General features: G+C 35.4%; 1 long non-coding RNA gene across 4 annotated transcripts in view; it reads left to right on the forward strand.

The window, feature by feature from the left end:
* The first annotated feature begins 10,587 nt into the window (after positions 1-10,587).
* LOC138694478 (uncharacterized) overlaps positions 10,588-12,447 on the forward strand; it is a 44,418-nt gene continuing 42,558 nt past the window's right edge. For all 4 annotated transcript variants that reach the window (XR_011330951.1, XR_011330948.1, XR_011330949.1 and 1 more), the window contains exons 1-3: positions 10,588-10,685; positions 10,776-10,807; positions 10,946-11,042. This is a non-coding gene — a long non-coding RNA (uncharacterized lncRNA). The remainder of the gene's footprint in view (positions 10,686-10,775; positions 10,808-10,945; positions 11,043-12,447) is intronic.

The following is a 12,447-nucleotide window of genomic DNA, read 5'->3' on the forward strand; positions in this document are numbered from 1 at the left end:
CTTCCACTACCAGGTTTACGAGTTATGTTCCTCCCTCTTGATACTGCGCCCACCACCTGGACGCTGTTCTTTCTAGTCGCAACTCCATAGCGTTCTCCAGCTTGCGCTGCGCTAAATCCGCCTTCCTCGATCAGTGCAATTATTTGGCTTTGATGTCCATAGCTATCGAACTGAAATACTAATGATGATTTTTGAAGTGGTTGTGGCTATTTATAGACAAAATCTGTTAGTAGGGCTGGAAAGGGTCACGTGCCTAGGATTCTAGAAAGAACACGAAATATATAGTAGTCATAAACCATAAACATAGTAGTCTATGCCTGTAGAGTGAAGAAAGATTAACAGAGGGGATGAAAACAACATTAACATTCTTCATATCCACAATGGCAAAACCAATGGCAAAACAACTTTCTGTATGTCGACTAAAACACAACAAACGTTGCAAATATACACATAGGCTCAGTGCCGGATTTAGGCCTAGGCAACCTAGGCAGTTGCCTAGGTTTGTTTTTAAAACACTTTTTGGTAAATATTTTCTGAAGTTTCTTCTTGAACACCTTGTGGAAGTCAGATATTGTTTTGTTATCGCATTGTCGCGGTCGTGGCAAGAGTGAAAAGAAAGTGTGCAGCTGTATAGTTATATTGTAATGCCGGTGTCACGTTATTATACTATGAAACTGATTAAATTTAACTGCTTGTATTAACAAGAATGCATTGTTGAAAATCAAATTGCATGTGTGTTTATTCGCTATTTATCGCTATGAATAGTAAACACAACTCTCAGTTACATTCACAATATAGTAGCCTATATCGTCAAAAATACTATTTAATCACTTTCCAGGATGTGCACTATATAATTCGATTTGAAAGGTTTATTCTGCAAAGAGTTGGAGTTTATTTTTCAATTTACATTATACTCCTAACGAAGTAAGAAATACTCGTAATAATTATACCACCAACAAAAACAATGCTTAAAAATAAACCACAGCCTGCCTTTCAAAAATCATTTTTGTTTCAACAATGAATAAGTTTGAATATTAAGTTTCTTTGCATCGAGTCTGATATGCTTAGTCAGATTGACTCTGATAATACCATCATTGCTTTCTCTGTCAAGAAAGTGCGAAGGAAATCTTTATAATTCACAAATAAGATGCATGTATTTTGATTCCAGTAATTTATTGTTTTCTGAATTGTAACATTTAATTTAAAATAACTTTAACTAAACGTCACCAGTATAATAGCTGCTCATATACTGTATGTGGGAGTTGGGGGCGGCACTATGCCTAACTCCGGCCCTGCACAATACGAACAAGTCACAAACTTATCCGGTTCTTGTTAGAAAATATCATGAAGATGGCATTAGTGTTTTCCTTTGTTTCATCGCCATATTAGCTGTTATTGTCGGTGTTATTGGTTAAATATTTCGTTTTACAAATAATGCATAGACTACAGAATACTGTAGAATGTAAATAAAACCATTCCGAAAGCCAATCTCTCGTAACGCAACAGCTACGAGGGTAAGTCAATAGTGTCCCTATTAGACACTCTGTACAGAAAACAGTCCGAAAGCTTTTCTCTCCTAACCCAGCAACTTCGAGGGGAAGTACTCTGTACTGTGATAATAACAACAAAACCGGCATAAGTAACATTACGAGTTTTGCTGCTCATCGGCCAGTTTTTTCTTCCGTGACTGTACCACAGTCTAATATATACAGTCGCGCAACTTCAACACTTTTTTTGCCAACATTCGCGACACTAGCGCCCAAGCGGCAGGCAAGGCACTGGTCATAGGGTTGATACAGCCAGCACGTGCTTTAAAGGGATGCGAGATGTTATAATAACGTTTTAATCATGCATCGGAATAAAGGCAATGTGTGCAATGACGAAAATTGCAGTAACTACAAGTTTAAATCTCCGAATTTGTCGTTCTTCAGATTCCCTTAAAGACCAAGAGAAAATCATAACTCAGTCATAACCAATAATCCACGTTGTAGGTAGCCTACGTATTGTGTTCTATAAAACATTTATTACTTATCAGTTATCTATTTGTATGTAAGGAAGGACAGTTTAAATAAAAACAAAGTAAATACCTGTTACAGTATATTATTATTATTATTATTTTTTTTTTTTTTTGCAGAGATCATATGTGTAAATGTGTAACCATTCCGATTTTGGATAATATATCTACAGTTTTTAATGCAAGTAATTCCATAATTTTTGTATTCGTGTTTTTTTCTTTATATTTTTCAAGAATGTTATATAGCATTCAAGTAGGTATCATGGTGTTAATTTTGCAAGAATTCATGGAGTATTGTAATCCTTTTGCAAAATATTCACTTCTTGAATAAATCCAGACTGTGTCGATAAATTTATGATGTGTTGGTGTAGATTCATGTGGCCGACGTATTAAGTTCTCGAGAAATAAAAGAGCCTTTTTAAATTTAATATAAAAAGCAATATTTTCTGTAATAATTTGCATGACTGTTATTGGTGTTGATTTTACATTCCCAGTGATTATTTGAGCCGTTCAGAGCAGAAGTGGTGTAAGTCAAAATTAGGTAATGAGGTTTAAAGTAAAAATTCTGTAAAATACAGCACAAAGTAGCAATTAATATATCCTTCGTGCTATTCACGGACTATTAATAGTTTAAATACATTCAATATTAACTGCCACTTTGCGCTGTATTTTACAGAATGTTTATTTTAAACCATCATTACCCATTTTTGACTTACACCACTTCTGCTCTGAAAATAAAATTAGGCCTACATTTTCTGAGTTAATTGAAGTTACAATTTTTTCAACAAAATTGTATGTCCATTTATTTCTTATCACTTACGTCATATTAACAGTAAGTGCATGTAAATTTCGTATTATATAGGTAGGATAAGTTAAAATTAGGCATTATGTGTGAAAACTGGAAATGTAATGTAAAATGCGGTAAACTTGCCATAAAAATTTTAACCATAGGCCTAACATCAGCACTATTTGTGACTCAAAATAATAAAGGAAATACCGGTTCTTAAGAAATGGAAAAATAATGAACTTCATATTACTGTTTAAATCCTCCCCTTTTCTTTATTTTCAAGTTTACCACAGCGGCTGAGTTTACCCCAATTTGCGGTATGCAAAATCGTTAATTTCTCAGGAAATAGGGAGAGGAGTTCACCACGCGATGTACCCTACGAGATATGCCCTACAATTTTGAAGCTACTAATTTTTACTCTTCTCACAGGAAATACAAAGTTCCAATGATTCATAAATATATTTAGGAATTAATTGAATTAACCTACCACGCAAGAACAATTATATTATTTCAAACCATGATACGTGATCAGGGCCATGATTAAGTTGTAAGGAGCAGAAAGAATTACGTTTATTCCCAGCTTCTGAAACTTGTAGATTAACTGCGTGTGAAATTCTTCCAGGATTCTAAAGTAGAATTAATAATAACCATATACACTTATTGTATAGCATAAACATATAAAATAAATTATTCAAAACCCGTTTTCTGATGTGTTATCATATGTCGTGTGCACACTATTGACTTGCCTGCCGCTAGAGGGCTACTGTCGCGCCAGCTGTCAAATGTTGGCATATTTTATACGTATGAGTTGCGTGACTGTATCTATTAGACTGTGACTGTACCTTGTTAACATGTTTCGACCTATTTTCGGTCATCTTCGGAACTGGTCGTTGTTGGTCTTGGCGCCTCTTGTTTCCTGTGTGGGTGTGTTCGAAGTGTAGAGTCAAAGAGTGTATGTGTTTTGAAATTGAGTTGTGTGACTCTACACTTCGAACACACCCACACAGGAAACAAGAGGCGCCAAGACCAACAACGACCAGTTCCGAAGATGACCGAAAATAGGTCGAAACATGTTAACAAGGTACGTTAATAATATTTAACACAAGAAAGTTCTTATCATACATATTCCGAAGTGTTACAGTGTTAAAAGTTGTGTAATCAAGATGTATTTTATACAGCTTGAAGTGCAATAATTTAGTAGCCTTTTGGATAGATCCATATGAAATTCCCACTTGTTGTGCAAGACGACGAAGAGATTTTCCAAATGATGGCATGTAATCTTTCTTCAGTGAGAACCCGCGCTGCTTTTTTGGCTTCTTAGGCTGGATACTTCCAGTTTCCTGAAATTTACTATAAAGATTATGGAGCGTCCATACCCAGGAATCTTTCTTGAATCCGTCTTCGAACTTCACGAGTTGGCCGAGTTAACACATATGAATCGTAAAAAAAAAAAAAAAAAAAAAAAAAAAAAAAAAAAAAACAGGCTGTACTGTTGTAAATTCACGAGATATAATACACTTTAGTCAGCAAGGTTAACAAGTAAGCAAGCAGGCTTGTTACTCCTTCCAGTGCCTGACTCGCTCATAGGAAAAACCCCGTGCCATGCCGCAGGGGAAAGCACAATTGATCGCATGCTATCTTGTGTCATGTGACGGATCACCAACCAGGCGCTATACTCCTCGTCAATAGAAAATGCATCTGAAGGTCAAATCCAATGCCTTACTCCTCCTCTCCGCAAACCTTAAAACTTCGCGCGATGTTGCGAGTGAATGTGTTATCTCTACCTCAGCCCACGCACGTCTTGAATCAGCATAGGTCACGTGGTGTCAAATGGTGGTGCTATAGGCACACTGCCATCGTGATCTAAACCAGGCCGTAATGCAGGATATGTGACGTCACTCGATGGGTCGGGCTTTTCTATTTGAGTATACGGAGCTGAGTGAAATATATTACTTTAATGCGTGTCGGTGCTCAATTTTATTTAGTATAATGTGTGTATAAGATACGTTCACTTCTTACTGCATAATATGTTTCAGAAATAATTACAAAACTGTGTTATTTTAATGTGAACGGAGTTTTACATGTTAACATAACCTGCTTGCATCAACATTTTAAGTTTGGAATGGAAGCTATTTTGAGATTTAATAAAGAAGAATTATTCATATTGTGATTTTAATTTAGCACATCTATCTTCCTTACTTGTAGGTAGAAAATTTACCACAGTTCCTCCTATGAAATTAGTGTAGGTACGTACGGTTGTGTGTTATTTCATCTGGTAGGTTAGATAAATAGAATTCAATACGACCCAGTATAGTAGGGAACAAATAAATAATACAATTAAATTGTTATTCAATGTAATGTGTGCATAAGTTCCGGCTAGTACCATTTATTTGTTGCATAATGTGGCAGGAATAATTATAAAACTGTGTTATTTTTATGTGAAGAGAATTCACCACGTCAACATAACCTATTTGCGCCAACATTTTAAGTTGAGAACGAAAGCTATTGTGAGATTTAATAAAGAAAAATATATTTAGGATAAACTTCAGAACACGGTTATCTTCCTTACTTATAGGTAGAAAATTCACCACAGTCCCTCCTATGAAATGTACATACGGTTATATTACTTAACTAGGGTTAAACGAGCGCTGAGTTATAATTCCGGTAACTTCTGAACTGAAAACAGTTGAATTTATTTTTTGTGGAGATGCATTTCATCCTCTAAGCAAGGCATAATAAAAGCCTGTACTAATTAGTATATGCAAGGTGTATGAATACGAAGGGAACTACCTCAGCGCTAGTTTAGCCCTGGTAACATATTAAACTAATCAGACTGGAGTACCGTATGAAACGAATAAACACAATTGAAGTGTAGACAAATTGCATTTACTTGTTATACGTAGCGTTATCTTAATTATTATGCATAATTACGAATACAGAAATAAGGCAAGTACTGATAGAGTAAACATAACCTATAATGTCAACACATCAAAATATGCGTGCGATGCAACTGAAAATTGTTGAAACATGCTTAAATGAATGTGCAAGAATTTCGTAATGAAGCAAGCGTGCTCTATTTCAATTAATTACAATACTAGATACTGTTGTATTCGACAGATAATGGAGAAAAAATGGGAGTATAAGGGTACAGTACTTCAGTTATTCATAGATTTCAAAAAGGCTTATGACTCTGTTAAGATGGAAGTATTATATGATATTCTTATTGAATTTGGTATTCCCAAGAAACTAGTTCGATTAATTAAAATGTGTCTCAGTGAAACATACAGCAGAGTCCGTATAGGTCAGTTTCTATCTGATGCTTTTCCAATTCACTGCGGGCTAAAGCAGGGAGATGCACTATCACCTTTACTTTTTAACTTCGCTCTAGAATATGCCATTAGGAAAGTTCAGGATAACAGGCAGGGTTTGGAATTGAACGGGTTACATCAGCTTCTTGTCTATGCGGATGACGTGAATATGTTAGGAGAAAATACACAAACGATTAGGGAAAACACGGAAATTTTACTTGAAGCAAGTAGAGCGATCGGTTTGGAAGTAAATCCCGAAAAGACAAAGTATATGATTATGTCTCGTGACCAGAATATTGTACGAAATGGAAATATAAAAATTGGAGATTTATCCTTCGAAGAGGTGGAAAAATTCAAATATCTTGGAGCAACAGTAACAAATATAAATGACACTCGGGAGGAAATTAAACGCAGAATAAATATGGGAAATGCGTGTTATTATTCGGTTGAGAAGCTCTTATCATCCAGTCTGCTGTCGAAAAATCTGAAAGTTAGAATTTATAAAACAGTTATATTACCGGTTCTTCTGTATGGTTGTGAAACTTGGACTCTCACTCTGAGAGTGGAACATAGGTTCAGGGTGTTTGAGAATAAGGTGCTAAGGAAAATATTTGGAGCTAAGCGGGATGAAGTTACAGGAGAATGGAGAAAGTTACACAACACAGAACTGCACGCATTGTATTCTTCACCTGACATAATTAGGAACATTAAATCCAGACGTTTGAGATGGGCAGGGCATGTAGCACGTATGGGCGAATCCAGAAATGCATATAGAGTGTTAGTTGGGAGACCGGAGGGAAAAAGACCTTTAGGGAGGCCGAGACGTAGATGGGAGGATAATATTAAAATGGATTTGAGAGAGGTGGGGTATGATGATAGAGACTGGATTAATCTTGCACAGGATAGGGACCGCTGGCGGGCTTATGTGAGGGCGGCAATGAACCTTCGGGTTCCTTAAAAGCCATTTGTAAGTAAGTAAGTACTAGATACTGTAACAGTAATGAAAACTATAAGGTATAATTTTTTATAATATACTATATGTATCTTGCTTTTAGTTCAAATTGTGTATATTATCAAACGTATTATTTATAATGTAGATTATTCACACATAAGAAGGGCGCAATAATTTAAATTTAATAAAACAAATACGGTAAACTAACAAAAATGGATTAGACAAGAGTAACATCAGTAACGCTGCACTTAGGCCTAATCATAATTTACTTTACATCCCAGTCAATGTTTCACTTTCACGTGTATATTATTACAGATATTTACTGTTTATAACACCTAAAATTCACTTAACCACATAAGGGCGCAATATTTAATCGAAATAAAGGCAAGTATTACACATACGAACTTTGCCTGCAACAACGTAATTTTCACACCACTTAGGCCTAATCATAATTTACTTTACATCCCAGTCAATGTTTCACTTTCACGTGTATATTATTACACATATTTACTGTTTATAACACCTAAAATTCACTTAACCACATAAGGGCGCAATATTTAATCGAAATAAAGGCAGGTATTACACATACGAACTTTGCCTGCAACAACGTAATTTTCACACCAAAAATAATATTATACCTTACGTTGCAAGTGAATTGTGTCTCAAGTGTCTCCCAGTCACTGTTTAAAATTTTACTGACGCAATTACACTGCATTTCAGAGAAATATATGTTATTTTTCATGCACTGCAACTAATTGATATGGTTGAAAGACCGCCCTTCGCGATCAGCTGTTAAGCGAGTCACGTGGTCTGCCTTACGCATGTATTAGATCACGACGGCAGTGTATAGGCATATAAGGAAAACATCAGTCTTTACCGATAGCTGTATCGAAAGCAGAGTGTTAATTGTGCAGTGTCATTGCTCTTTAAATTCGTGTCTATTGTATTGTTTTATTATTTTTCATCTTTTTTTTTTTTGCTAATTTCGTTTATTGCTCATTTTGGCATTATAGAGGGTGAGGCTGGATCATCTGTTATCTACAGTACACCAGTTAAAAAACGCAAACGAATGCGACAATCTAATTTGCGAAGTCACAGCAAAAAGACTGTTCACAGTGTTATTTATAACAGTTATAACTTTCTTGCGGAACATCCCGAAAAAACTGCCACCATTGATTTTAGAAAATCTCAAGACCTGACTGCAAATATGTGTGGAATTTCCAAACGAAATGTAAACAAGATTTCGAGAAAGAGCTAAAATCTACAGAACATCTTGTGAAATTTTCTTCTTCTAGGAAAGCAATCAAATGACATCGTCATGTGACAGATCTCAATGACTTCGATAAGGACATGTTGCGCCGTTGTATTGCACTGGGAATGAATATATTTCGTGCAGGCATATTACAGTGAATACATTTTATCTTTCCACGCTCGCAAGTGGACAGATGTGCTGTGCTCTGCCATTTCCGCTCTACGACCACGAGCGTGGAAAGGTAACATTTATGCAACATATATTTAATATGTATGGGCAAATGTTTTCGTAATGGGTATATTTCTCATTTATTCAAAGAACGGCTATATTTTATTGAGATTAATCTATTTTTTGCAGTCATATTATACGAGTATTTAGCATACATTATATGGATGAATATCTCGAAAACATATTTCTGATTTTTAAAGAATGACTGTATTGTACTGGCGATTAATCTATTTTGTGGAAGCGTATATTAAACATGTATGTGCCAATGTTTGCATAATGTGCATATTTCTCCTATTGTAAAGAATGGTTGTACTAAACTACTTAATGCAGATATATTATACGGTATTAAACATTAGGCGTCAAAGTTTTCATAACGGATAAATTTCTTCAAGGGTGGTTATATTATACTGGGGATTAATCTATTTTATGCAGGTGTCACTTTTGTAGTAAAAAAATATATAGGTCAATGTTTTCATTCAGGGGTATAGCACGTAGTGCATGAAATTCGCTGGAAATTCTCTTTCTGTAAACATCTTATGACTGAATCTAAGCGGCAACTATGCATTGACCTTGAAGTGCATATTCAATTGATTGATGCAGACTATAGTAAGGTGGCGGTAACAAGAAGAAGAGTTCGGGAGGGCCTAGCAGTGGCGCAGCTGTAGCGAGGACACCTCGTGTGTGGTAGTACGGTATAATGACAGTGGCAGTATTAGAGCTCAGTATCCAGTGTTAAAACGTGTACAGGTCATTCGTCATCTCGTGAAACTAAATGCGTTCTGCGCCGTAGCTCATAGTACAGGGATAGTACGAACCACAGTCACGAACCTTAGAGTGGAGGTAAGTGAGCTAGCTATAGCTGCAAGTCGAAGGAGGGAAGCTTCTATAAAAGTCCGCTTTTTCCTTCCCCTCACGCGCAGGTAGGTTTCACGATATACCAAATGGCCTATATATGTACAGTACCTGCAAAGACATTGTGCTAGTTCTATTTGTCAAGAGACTCGTGTCAAATCCCAATGCCATTAATTTAATGTAGGCCTAGTAGTTTACTACTGAAGAAGGCTAAAACTGATTTGTATGAGGCAATTGCTTGAGACCAGTTGTGATTATCATCTGTGTATTATTACAGAAATTTAAAATCTGTAACTTTAAATTTCTACTGCAATGTACGGTTTTTTTTTTCATGTTTAAATCTCCTGCTTTTACAACTGTTAGGGCTGGCAACACTGTTAGAGTCTGGATAAAAGTACTTCGTCTCCTCCACATTTTGGGTAATAATTAGATTATTCTGCTTGTTTCTCTCCTGTATTTCTCTATTATTCATATATTTAACTATACTTCAAACATGATTCATTTCAGTAACATAGTTTAGGTATCCATTTTTATTGCAGATGGTCAGAAAAACGGCATTCCGAAAACAAGGGGACAATGGCTAAACTTACCTGTACAATTTCGAGTTTTTTTACACAATATTCTCTTTCATATGAGAGAAAGATAAGACATTCGCTTATATAAATTGCATTTTGGTGTGCAGTCTATAGTCATTTCCAGGCCCTTGTTTTAGTCGATGCGTGGGTAGAGAATACAGCAGGTTGTGTAACGGCCCCCGGGCATCATCCAGGCACATAACTATAGCTTTGTCCTAGACTTGCAGCACCTGAGCTGTGTTCATTCCGAGGATGTAACTATATTTCATGAAAGAAATCCTACCTTCATTAACATCTTTCCGTTATTAAAGGACTCATAATTTCTAACAGAAAACCTAATTTATATACCGCACCACGGGAAATTTCTGCTAACATATGTATGCAAATATAACTTACAATTAGATACTAAACATATGTTTCTACTGCCTTCAGAAATTGAAATGAAAAGTATTATTAAGACTTTTCTATATAAATACCAATACACGAATAAGGGTAGTCATGTTACAATATTTATGTTACTTATTACACGTACATCTGACATTTTAAACATCGTCTGCATTGCTGGGCCTTCAATAATTGGCTATTGATCAAGTGGCGCGAAAGTTCATTCCCATAATTCCTCCAAATACGCATGCGCATAAACATTGTAGACAGGCACTTGCATTATGCTTTTGTGCTCATGATTGTGTAGTGGTGCGGAACATGATCTCAAGACAGGTATATTTATATAAAATGTCTTATTTTCTGCATCGTATAAAACAGATTAATATTTTAAATTCAATTTTATTTGTGTTTGTTCCTTTTCAGATAATGAGTGAGGAAAGTCATCCAAGAACCTTGTGAGTATACTGTTCTGCAGTATGTTAGAGTAATATCTTCTGTCAGTTTACTTAAAACACAGTACAAAAAATGTGTGAAACTTGTGTTTTTAAATGTGTTTATTAAAAATAAATGTGCATGTTTCTGAACATTTTCAGATACGTTGGAAATTTGGATGCTACCGTGTCGGAAGATCTTGTCTGTGCCTTGTTTTCTCAAATCGGACCTGTCAAAGGTTGCAAGATCATCCGCGAGGTAAGAACATACATATAGGCCTACAATTAAAATAATCTTATAAATAGTTGTAAAGCATATGAAACTACGAAGTCTATTTGGTCCTCTGTCCAGGTAAGTTTAAAATTGTGTGGTCAACTTATAGCAGCACTGCATCGATAGATTTAAAACATGATAGTTACAATGTTTATAAGTTTAAGTTGATGTGAAATTTTATATGTAGGAAGATTATAATTCTGCTAGACGGATTATTTATTTAATGATCTTAAACGGAAGGAAACATGTATGATAACTACTATAGGTGTAAGTGTAGTGTTTTTTGATCATTCTTTTTTTCGTGCCTTTGTAAGATAGGCCTACATAATTTCTTAGTAATTTACAATTCAGCCTAAAGCACAGTAATATGAAGAAATTAGGTGACTTATAATTAATGTAAGACAGTTTATGTTTAACAGTGATAGTAGAATATTATCAGAAAAAATTGACGAATTTTCGTGTAAGCATACCGGTATTTAAATTGTCATTTCTATATTCAGTAGGTAAACACATTCAATTAACATGCCTATATTATTCATGTCGTAAAGTGCTTATTGAACATTATAGGACTGTGTATGTTTTTTTTTCTATTGCTGTATAATTGTACACGAACTTTAGTTCAATACTTACGTCTGCATCTCTTCGTCACTCTTAAAGGTCTGTATTGACATTTATAAATTGCGACACATGAATATAATTAATAGTTGTCATTAGAAATGTTCACCGTACCTGACGCGCTCCTTGGTCTTCAGGAGTAACAAACTTCTAATTTATAGGAAATACCTACTATGTGAATGTTTTATAGGTTACAGTGGGTAGGTATATTTTTGAAATAGATTTCTCTATCATTTAAGATTGTTTTTCGGTGTTACAACTAAGAGAATATTAGGCTTACATTTTGATTGTTAAATTACCTAGTTAATTATATGAGTTCTTAATGCAGTTATTGAAATATGTTATGTGTTGAATGGCATTTACAATTTCATGCGTTGATGACAAAGTTAGGTGCAATTAAATTAACACAATTAGGCATAGGTATTTTTGGTAATTCGGTAGAAAACTTTAGTCAATATGACGAACATCAATGACATCATCGAGGATAAGTGACAGGTTAGGTTTAGTTTGCCTTGCACACTGACTGCTGGATCACATCCTATGGCTGCTTACATTGCCTGCCCAATCAACGGTTATGCAAGAGTAGCTGCTAGTGACAGGTAGCGACTTTGGATATACTGATAATGTTAATAGTGGTGGGCACTGCCTGCCACTTAGTGGCAAAATAACTTGATTGAGCAGGCAGTTTATACAGCTATAGAATGCGATCCAGTCATTAGTGGCTGGATCACATCCTATGACAGCTTACACTGCCTGCCCAATCAATGCTTATGCG

The sequence above is a fragment of the Periplaneta americana genome, chromosome 2 (assembly GCF_040183065.1).
Source record: "Periplaneta americana isolate PAMFEO1 chromosome 2, P.americana_PAMFEO1_priV1, whole genome shotgun sequence".
Classification (NCBI taxonomy): domain Eukaryota; kingdom Metazoa; phylum Arthropoda; class Insecta; order Blattodea; family Blattidae; genus Periplaneta; species Periplaneta americana.